The following is an 11,045-nucleotide window of genomic DNA, read 5'->3' on the forward strand; positions in this document are numbered from 1 at the left end:
TAGTTTTCTTTTTGTACCAGCACCAGAAAGCACATCGGCACTACTGCCGCCTGCTCCACATAGCACCACTCAGTGAATAGACAAACGCCATGATGAAAAATAGCAATGAGCAAAGTGCATGGTTTAACCCACCAACCTCAAGACTAGAGGGTTTCATTACACCGGCCATACAGACAATAGCATAAAGGCTTTTACTTGTCATCTTCGTGTTCGCGATGGTCAAGAGTTGTAGTGTGCAACATCTGTGCACCGGGCCCCAGTGTCGAAACCAGGTTTTCAGCAAAAATATGTCGCTTCTTTTCATCAAAATATGCCGGAGGGAAAATGTCTGGTAATCGAATGCTTGGTAGTCTGTAGGAAGTCCTGTCACAGCGTTGATACGACTTATTGTACACCATTCTATATAAGCGGTGGTGTGGCTTAACATTCATGAACCATGGAAAAGCACCGACAGAGAACAAGTACTCCCACGTGCGAGCTTAGTTTAAAAAAATGTCGGAGCGGTTTTCTTTTTCTTGGCGGATCATTCATATCATTTCTAGAAATCATGCGCGGCGAATAAATATTTGTAGTACTTTAACCCAAATATATGCGACTAACAACCGCCTCATACTTCAGGTATATAATGAAAATATACTAGGATTCGAAGACTAAGAAAAGAAGGTACGGGATACACTGTACGCCTTTTTATAGGAGATGCACATTACGTACGTCATTGTGACCACTACCAGTTCCCTCTCGGAGTGAAACTCCGAGAGGGAACTGGTAGTGGTCACACTGCACGTGCGATGCAACGCACGTGCAGTGTCTGCACGTGGTCTGCACGTGCGATGCAACGTTATTGCACTCTGCTGTGACCTACGTTGTGCTTCTCCCTCGCCATGGGACGAACTGAACGTGCACACTCTCCCTTTCCTGGGTTGAAAACAAGGCAGTCTTTGACTTTCTCTCTCTTTCTAACTCTCGTGTTTTTTTTTTTATCCTTATTCGCTGCGCCGTGCTCCCTGCGGGGCTGCAGAAATTTGGCGCCTTCTTCTAACCACTACCCCCATGTAGAGGACGGAGATGAAGACGGCAATTTCTTTGGACTGCCCTGGACTGAATGTACATGCAGTCTGTCCGTTTACAGTGATATGCAAAGCGGATTTCCTATAAGGTTTATTTTCCAACCAAAAACTCTCGTTCACAGACTGCTTTTCTCCGTCATTGTGCCTTTACCTTTTCGAATTCCAGCGAATGCATGCGAGCCCGCGAGTACAACAAAATGTCACCTCTCCAAATTCCAGCGAAGGCACGCGAGCACAACAAAATCTCAAAAAGGAGAATGGCAAAAACAAAATGAGCGAGAAAAGCAGTCTGTGAACGAGAGTTTTTGGTTGGAAAACTAACCTTCAAGAAAAGCTGCCTTGCAGATTATTGCAAACTGTCCATTGTTTTCTCCTGCAGAGAATTTTAGGAAGACCACGGCTTAAAACGCGATCACCGAGACGCTCTGAACGAGCTCTCGGAAGCTATTGTCAAGCTTCCATGATGCTACCATCAACATACAGTATTACACTACCTTTAGTGTGTAAATAGTGTATATAAACGTTGCTCTTATAAGCACCGGCTACTCTGCTTGACTTCTACCTGAAACTTGGCTAGCTCCTTCGAAATACATCACGAGCAAGCAAAAAGGCATGGAGTCGTTAAGATGAAAATGTGCAACATCACATCGCTTTTATTACGTGACCTATTCGTTCTCCGCCGCATTCGCCCGATCGTGTCCACATATAACTTCCCAGTTTTTATAGCGACGACACGCCGTTGATTGCGGTCACGTCATCGTATGTCAATTAAACAGCGGTTGCATTATTTATTTGCAAATTACTTCTTCATAAAGTATGGTGAAGTAATTTATTATTTGGCCACCTAAGGAGCTTTCTAACTTGACTTACTTTTTTATCAAGACTTGAATATAATGTTAAGTTTTATTTGGTTGATTTTGAGCATTACTTTCGCAACAGAAGTACATCTGTCAGCGACAATCATTCTTAACCTCTCCCAGTGCCAGTAGGTCCGTTCAAGTTACGTGATGAAAACCAGTTTGCTGGACTATGTCATATAAGACATGTCGCCCAAATTTCGGTCTCTGCATTTTTTATGAATCCAGCCGTCTTTTGTAAAGTCTCTACTGGCAAGTTTTTTTTAAATTTTGTGTTGTTATTTTTAAAACTGGTGGCCTCAGGCAAGCTTATTACGCCGCTTCTCACCACTGGATAGCCATTGTTACGCGCGGCGACTGGGCCGACGGGGGAGGGCCGCGTTTTTTGTTCATCAAACAAGTCACCGAAGGGCTGCCAGCCAGCTGTCCGCCGTGTATCGTCCATCTTAGCCGGGAACTGAGGTGGCATTCCGACAACATAATGCGTTAGACGAGACGATCACAATGGTTTTTTGGTGTCACCGGTGCAGTGTGGTGGCCACGCCCCAATAAGAGATCTTGACTTGAGCAAGCGTGAGCGGCACTGTCAGAAATGGTGTGTATGTCTCGTGATTCAACAGCACATTCTAAACCCATTCCCTGATTTAGTCAAAACGCACGCTTTATAGTGAGCCACCCAGCTCATTCGCAAGGGATCTCTCGCCCTGTCTGTACAGAATGTAATAAATCCGCTGTTAAGTTTGCTGTCTTACTCCTAAGTGCACATGCGTTTTCCTTTCTGTCTCTCTACACACCATTTCTTGCCCCTATTTCTCCACCCCCAGTGCTGGGCAGCAAACCGGATGCCAAGATATGGTTAATCCCCAGCCTTCCTTTCTCTCTCTTGCCATCTTACTGCCTTGGCATCTTCATCCCGGATATCCAATCTCTTAAAAGGCTGGTACAAATAGGTAAGTTAAAGAATAAAACATATTATGAATATTTTCTGCATCTTCAGACGCTGCATATAAGTGGTCATTCTCGAAAATTATCAACTTTAACACCGTGGACAGGTACTGATGTACCCTGAGTAGCTTCGAGCATGTATTTAGACTCGACGCTTTTAATCTTCATTAAACTGCTTCCTTTCGATTTCATCCTTCGGGGCTTTATGTAGCTCTTCATCTAACGCGCTGCATTTGTTGTGCACTGCTACCACTTCATTTCTTCTGTATATACGAACTGTTTCAGGCACAATTACAGGCTGCCATCTTGGACTGATAATGATGCCGTTTTGCATCCGTATGAATATTCGAATAAAGCTATGGTGAACTCGCACGCATCAAAACGCTGGGCCATTACATTCAACGTCATATGAACATAATCATAGCTAATTACGACAAAAAACATCAAAACTTGCTTTTAGGCTTAAGATGGCAGTGTCTATGCCTTACTGTAACTGTTACACTTATTTTTTGTCAATTTGTCCAATATGTCATTTCATGCAGCGGCCGCCGAACTTGTGCCGCTGTTCATAGTGGTACTCTCAGTTTCTGAAGCTGGATGAAGATAACTAAGAAGCCTGATTTTTACTGGCTACATAAAATGTGAAACGAGCTATGAATCAAGTTGAAAAAGACGACAAATCTGTGAAAAGTCAGTGCTGGCGCATAAATGGCGCACCGATTGCGCTGATGAAAAACGTCGGCGGCGGCGACGTGGCGAAAACTCTCGGCGGCGGCGCGCCGACCAGTCGGCGCACACCTATAGTCGCGAGATTCATAATAGTAGAGGTGTGCGCCGACTGGTCGGCGCGCCGCCGCCGAGAGTTTTCGCCACGCTGTCGCCGCCGACCCGAACTGATCGGCGCGCCGCCGCCGCCGCCGACGACGACGACGTTTTTCATCGGCGCAATCGCCGCGCAATTTATGCGCCAGTGGCGAATTTTCAGATTTGTCTTTTAGATGCGGAGCATCTTATACTCGCGCCTTGTAGTGCGCCGTCCGCGCCGTCCACGCCGTCCGCACCGCTTCTCGAACATTCGACAGCTGACGCGCGCGCATGCGCCGTCGCGCCGTCGCCCACTCTTCCACCATCTGTGCATCCCTTCCTCCTCTACACACCGCGCGTGCTTCACTCCTCCGCCAACTGTGCACCCTTCCTCCTCTACACACCGCGTTCGACATCTACAATTCTCCTGATTCTCCAGTGGACGCGCATGTAGCGTCGCGCTTCGAGAACATTCAACAGCTGACAGTGCATGCGCCGTCGAGCTGTATATATACTCAAGGTCGGCACTCGCTCGCTCAGTTGCCGCTCGTCGGTTGGTTTGTACGGCGCGTCGACGTCCAAGGTCGCGGTGAAATGAATTCCAACGAATCCACAAACACAATGATAGACGTCCCTTCGACCAGCGCCGCCCTTTCGCATACGTGTGTACGTGTTCACTCATTTAACACCCCCTCCTACAACCACGTTAACCAATTTAGCCATCGACCCAAGTAAGTCGCAATTTAACACCCCATTTCACAACCACGTTAACCAATTTAGCCATCGACCCAAGTAAGTCGCACTTTAACACCCTGTTAACCAATTATATGCTCCGCATCCTCCTCAGTGTTCCCCCGAGGGAAGCTGCGGGCAATTTTTTCTTTTTCATCTTCATTTATAGCTTCATTTCACATTTATGTCGCCAGTAAAAAACAGGCTTCTTAGTTATCTTCATCCAGCTTCACAGACCGAGAGTACCACTATGTACAGCGGCACAAGTTCGGCGGCCACAGCATGAAATGACATATTGGACAAATTGACAAAAAACAAATGTAGCAGTTACAGTAATGCATAGACGCTGCCATCTTAGGCTTGAAATCAATTTTTGCTGGTTTTCTATGTCGTAATTAGCAATGATTTTGGCCATACAACGTTGAATGTACTAGCCCAGCGTGTTGATGCATGCGAGTTCACCGTAGCACTATTCGAATATTCATATGGATGCAAAACGGCATCATAATCAGCCCAAGATGGCAGCCTATGATCGTGCCCGAAACAGGGCGTATACACGAAAGAAATGAAGTGGTGGTAGTGCAGCACGAATGCAGCGCGTTAAGTGAAGAACTACACAAAGCCCCGAAGGATGAAATCGAAGGGGAGAAGTTTAATGGAGATTAGAAGCGTCGAGGCGTAATACATGCTCGAACCTGCTCAGGGTATATCATCACCTGTCCGTGGTGTTAAAGTTATAATTTTCGAGGATGACCACTCATATGTAGCGTCTCAACATGGTGCAGAAAATATTTGATGCCTCTTAATTCAGGCATCAGATATCCGGGATGAAGATGCCAAGGCAGTAAGATGGCAAGAGAGAGAAAGGAAGGCTGGAGGAATAACCAGATCTTGGCATCCGGTTTGCTGCCCAGTACTGGGGGTGGAGAAATAGGGGCAAGAAAGGGGGTGTAGAGAGACAGAAAAGAAAACGCATGTGCACTCATGAGTAGGATGGCAAACTTAACAGAGGATTTATTACATTCTGTGCAGACAGGGCGAGAGATCTCTTGCGAATGAGCTGGGTGGCTTATTATAAAGTGTGCGTTTTGACTTAATCAGGGAATGGTTCCAGAATGCGCTGTTGAATCACGGGGGACACACACAATTTCTGACGGTGCCGCTCACACTAGCTCAAGTCAACGTCTTTGATTGGGGCGTGGCCACCACGCTGGACCTGTCACACCAAGAAACCATTGTGGTCGTAACGTCGAACGTCTAATGGTGTCGGAATGCCACCTCACTTCCCGGCTAAGATGGACAAAACACTGCTGGCAGCCCTTCGGTGACTTGTTTGACGAACAAAGAACGCCACTCTCCCCCGTTCGCCCAGGCGCCGCGTGTAACAACGCTATATAAGTGGTGAGCAGAAGCGTACTAAGCTTGTCTGAGGCCACCAGTTAAAAAAAAACAAATTATAATTTAAAAAACTTGCCAGCAAAAAGTTTACAAAAGATGGATGGATTCGTCAATAATGCGGAGACAGACTCTTGAGCGACATGTCATATATGACGTACTCCAGCAAACATGTTTTCATCACGTACCTTGAACGGACCTACTGGCACTGTGAAAGATGAATAATAATTGTTGCGGACAGTGGTGATGTACTTCTGTTGCGAAAGTAATGCTCAAAATTAACCAAATAAACCTTGACTTTATAATCAGGTCTTGATAAAAAAGTTAGTCAAGTTAGAAAGCTCCTCAGGTGGCTAAGTAATAAATTACTCCACGATACTTTATGTTGAAGTAATTTGCAAATAAATAATGCAACCTCTGTTTAATTGATATTCAATGACGTGACTGCAATCAACGGTGTGTCGTCGCTATAAAACTGGAACGTTATCTGTGGACACTAGCGGGCGAATGCAGCGGAGAACGAATATGTCACGTAATAAAAGCGATGTGATGTCGCACATATTCGCCTGTACAACTCCGTGCCCTTTTGCTTGCTCGTGATGTATTCGAAGGAGCTAGCCAAGTCTCGGGTAGAAGTCGAGCAGAGTAGCCGGGGCTGATAAGAGGAACGTTTATATACACTATTTACACAATAAGGTAGCTATAAGTTGATGGTAGCATCATGGAAGCGTGATGGGAGCTTCTCAGGGATGGTTCAGAGTGTCTTGGTGCTCACGCATTACACCCTGGTCTTCCTAAAATTATCTGCAGGAGAAAACAGTGGAACTTTGCAATAATCTGCTTGGCAGCTTTTCTGTAAGGTTAGTTTTTCAACCAAGAACTCGCGTTCACAGGCTGCTTTTCTCGCTCATTTCGTTTTTGCCATTCCTTTTTTTTTTTTGGAGATCTTGTTGTGATCGCGTGCCTTCGCTGGAATTTGGAGAGGTGACATTTTGTTGTACTCGCGTGCTCAAAATGAGAAATAAAAGCAGTCTGTGAACGAGAGTTTTTGGTTGAAAAACAAACCATACAGGAAAGCCGCCTTGCAGATCACTGTAAACTGACAGACTGCATGTCAATTCAGTTCAGCCTCTGCCACAATACGCGGCACCCCTCCTCCTACGACGAATTGTTTACGGGACTCTGAGTAGTTAAAGGCTTAGGACTTCCTAAAAAAGAGTAGTCAAAGGCTTAGGACTTCCTAAAAAAGCTCTTTTTTGCCCCACGCTGAACCGCCATTGCCAGGAGGCGCCGTCTGATCGGGAGGAATGCGTTAGTGAAAGGAAACATACACAGACCACTGACATCATAAAGGTGAAGGGGAAAAGGGGGAGAGAGATGAAGGGAGATGTGTGGAGGGGGGAAGTGGAAGGAAGAGTGGAAGGGGGGCACCCGACGGGAGTCCACGGTATATTATTTTTCTCTTCTTCTTCTCTTTCTTCTTCTTTTTCTTTTCTGTTTTTCCCTTTTTTTCTTTTTTCTTTTCTGTCTTTTTTCCTCTTTCCTTGCCCTCTGATTTGAGATTGTATAAAGCTGAGCACCCACAAAACAAACTGTATCTTTAATCCTGATGAAGGCCAAACTCTTGGCCGAAACGTCGAGATAAGCCACGTTGTGACGGCTCGGAGGATCTACTGGACTATATATATATATATATATATATATATATATATATATATATATATATATATATATATATATATATATATATATATATATATATATATATATATATATATACTAAATACACTAACACGATAGCACTAAATACAACAAGTACCATATGAATAGGCTGCTGTAAATACCTGTGCTATCTTGAAATTATGTGATACTATGCTGGTATATACATTCGCCCACACTTGTAATTTGGTCATTGTACAGAATGCTGTAATATAAAATTTTTGTCAGCAGAAAATCTGAGAACCATGACTTCACAGGGTCGCGTTCTTTAAAAAGTCTGTTACCTGTCCCGAGTTTCGTATCAGGTAAGGTGCATTCATGGTTCATTATTCATCAAGTCTTCCTGCAAAACACTGCAAGAAAAACTTGTCATCATTGGAAGGACCTGTGGTTAGTGCACATGTACGTGTTATCCTACATAAGCTGAGTCTTTCGACAATAACTCATCAGTTGCAATACAGCGCTTGTGTTTGCGTCTTTTTAGGTGGGCATGATTGTGTTGTATTGTATGCTGCTTCCTCAAAAGGAAAATAATGACTTGGTGCTTAGCTACCTGCTCCAACAAATAAAAAAAAACAAGATGCAACATTTTTTTTCTTTCAGTACTCCTCTTTCTGCCCCTCCCACCCCCCGCACACACACGCACATCAGAGCTATAAGCGTCCAAGAAGGAAGAGGGGCTGTTAACGGTTGCGCACCTGTCATTGCTTCTCTAAATGTTTCGGTCTGAGGGGGTTTATCGGAGCAGCGAGTCTATAATGTACGACAGGAATCAAAGGTGAACATTCGACATAAGCCTGTCTCTTTTTGATAGAAACTGAAGGAATGAGAACTCCAACCAAAATATATTTAAGGAAAAAAACATGATGTTCTGAAGCTGGTCCGGCTTCTTCCTCAGGGGTGAGAGATTGGCTTCAAAACGTCATTTTTTCTATATGTTTTGGTTGGACTTTTCTCATTACATCAATGCACGAATAGAAGTGGGGATGGTGGTAAAGGAAAGGATGGCCCCAGTGGCTTTCACAATACTTAATTAGGCAAAATATGTTCTCTTTTCATCTTGCTGTGTAATCTCCTATAGCCTTCTCATGACTCTTGGCTAAGCTTTGTTTTGTGCTCGGTAGCTCAGGGTGAGGTGAGTTTCTGTGAACCTTAATTACCTGCCTTCCAAACCAGTTACTCCATGCAAGCTTCCCCTGAATGGATGAATCTGTGGTTGGAAAACAGGAAAAAGACGCTATCTTTCCTTGCTGGAGCGGGGCTCAGTGGCTTGAAAGGAGGGGGGGGGGAGTGGAGAGAAGAGTTTAGAAATAGGAAGGAGGAGAAAGTTTGGAAGAACGTGATGGCCAAGGCTGCCAGACCAGAAAGAGAATAGGGGCCGTTGGCAGGGCAGTCCGAGTCGTAGGACTTGGAAATGTGCAACTGCAACCACGTAGGCACATACCTATAGCCATTCCCACAAGAAAAAAATGTCCTAGATCACCTTTCTTGGGCAGAAAACTAGCTAAACAGAAAACTAGCTACAGAAACTAGCTAAACTACAGAAAACTACAGAAAACTAGCTAAACTAGAAAACTTGAATAAATAAACAACCGATAATCTAACCACGGATTGTCACCACAGCTGCGGAAGGAAGGTAAAACGTAATCCGTGACCTCGGCACCAGCGGCTACAACAGAGGCATTTATTCGCAGAAAACTGCGAATAAGCAAAGACACGGGAAACACGACACCAATGGCACTGCAACGACGCCCCATGTCGACCCAACTTGAGCGCAGGGAACAGCGAACGAAGCACAATGGCAGAACACTGCGACACCACTCGCAACATGTTTGCCCCATAATAGTCCCGAAGGCACGGTGTAGAGCTCGTTCAATTTGTAGTCTTTCTGCATTCCTTGAAGAGCTCAAAGAGCGCGAAAGATTTGGTACGAGAAACTTGAGCGTGGAAAACGACCTTGCCATCAAGCCTTTTGCGGTGTGGGCTGGAAAAACGCAATGACAGGTGAGGGATCACAGGAAGTTCTTACGAACTTCAAACATGACTATGAATGGAAAAGTGTTTAAATGGGAATGAAAAAAATGTACAAAAACACGGGCGTTTCTATGTTGTGTCGGTTCAACAGAACTGCAGGCCTGTTGGAAAAAGATGGCAGCAATATCTCATAAAGAGACTCGAGAATAAAAGCCTCTCTGATTGCCGAGAGGTAAAAGAATTCTTCGACCACGTTTCAGCTTGAATAAATTTATTTCCGCAAGCTATGAAGAATCAGGTACGGCATGAACGGTGCGTTTCTGCCTCCTTCCTTCTTGAAATATGGCCGCGAGAATTTTCATGGTACCCTAAATTACGCAGCCGCTGTTTAATTGGTAGCAAATGACATGACAAAAGCCCATGGTCTGTATCATCGTACATTTTAACAAAACTTGAAATCCAGCCAGATGGCGCATTGCTATCGGGAAATTTTTAGCGCAAACTAATGCTTCCACACGACGTTCACAAGCACCCATCCTGTCTCTCTCGTTCTTTTTAACGTCTTGTTTAGCGCTCACAACTTTCCCAATTGTCACATTTATTCAAGAAAAACCTGAAGTGGCATCTGAGGGCTCAAGCAGTTCAACGCAATAGAGAGAGAACGGGTGCTCGATTGCTCACGAATCGTGCTGCTTTCTCGTCTTTGAAGCCACATTAATAATGAATCTGGAGCTTAGCACTTCTTCTCCGTTGGATTAGGTACATAATCATAGATCAAGCTCAGTGTAGATTCCGATGTCACGTAATAAAGCTGTCCTGGAGGGGCACATGTGTCACAACAAGCTGTAGAACCCAATTCCATCCCTTCGTACCGTCATGCTCGTTTAATACAAACATTTGTAGATCAGATTACAGAAACAACATTAAAAGACCGAAAAATATTTAATTCCTCCGTTCGTTAGTAACGCACTTCGTTATGTATTCTGTTCTCTGGGAGCAGATCACGTGATGAATTAACATAAAGTGCTGTTTCTATTTTACCAGAGTCAGCGAACGGTGCACTCTACAAGCACATCACCTACATTAAACTTCGTGCCAACACAATGCATACAATCCTAAATTACATCGCCAAAAAAAAATACGGGTTTCACGGAAAGAATTTTCTAATGCTTCGTTATATATTCAAACGTCAAATTCAAAAATAGCATCACCATGAACGGGATTGATTCTATGGCCGAATTTCACTGCAAAAAGCGCTTGAATAACTGCACCTTTCAGGTGTGCAATAGACATTGCATGAGGTTTTAGATGTGTGGTGTCATCATTAGTTCAGGTTACATTGTTTTAGCGTAGAATTAGCTTTTTAGTCACGTTTACGATGCTTTTTAATGTTAATATTTCACCTCATCGGTCATTTAGTGATGGTCATTTCATTTCCACATCCTTAAATTAGAGTTATGAATAGTTGATATCCAAGCATTTTTTAAATATATATGACTGGTGTTTATCAAAGTACCTAGATTGAGTTCCGGGGAGGGAGAGATATGAACAG

Source organism: Rhipicephalus microplus, unplaced genomic scaffold (genome assembly GCF_043290135.1).
Source record: "Rhipicephalus microplus isolate Deutch F79 unplaced genomic scaffold, USDA_Rmic scaffold_22, whole genome shotgun sequence".
In the NCBI taxonomy this organism is placed as follows: domain Eukaryota; kingdom Metazoa; phylum Arthropoda; class Arachnida; order Ixodida; family Ixodidae; genus Rhipicephalus; species Rhipicephalus microplus.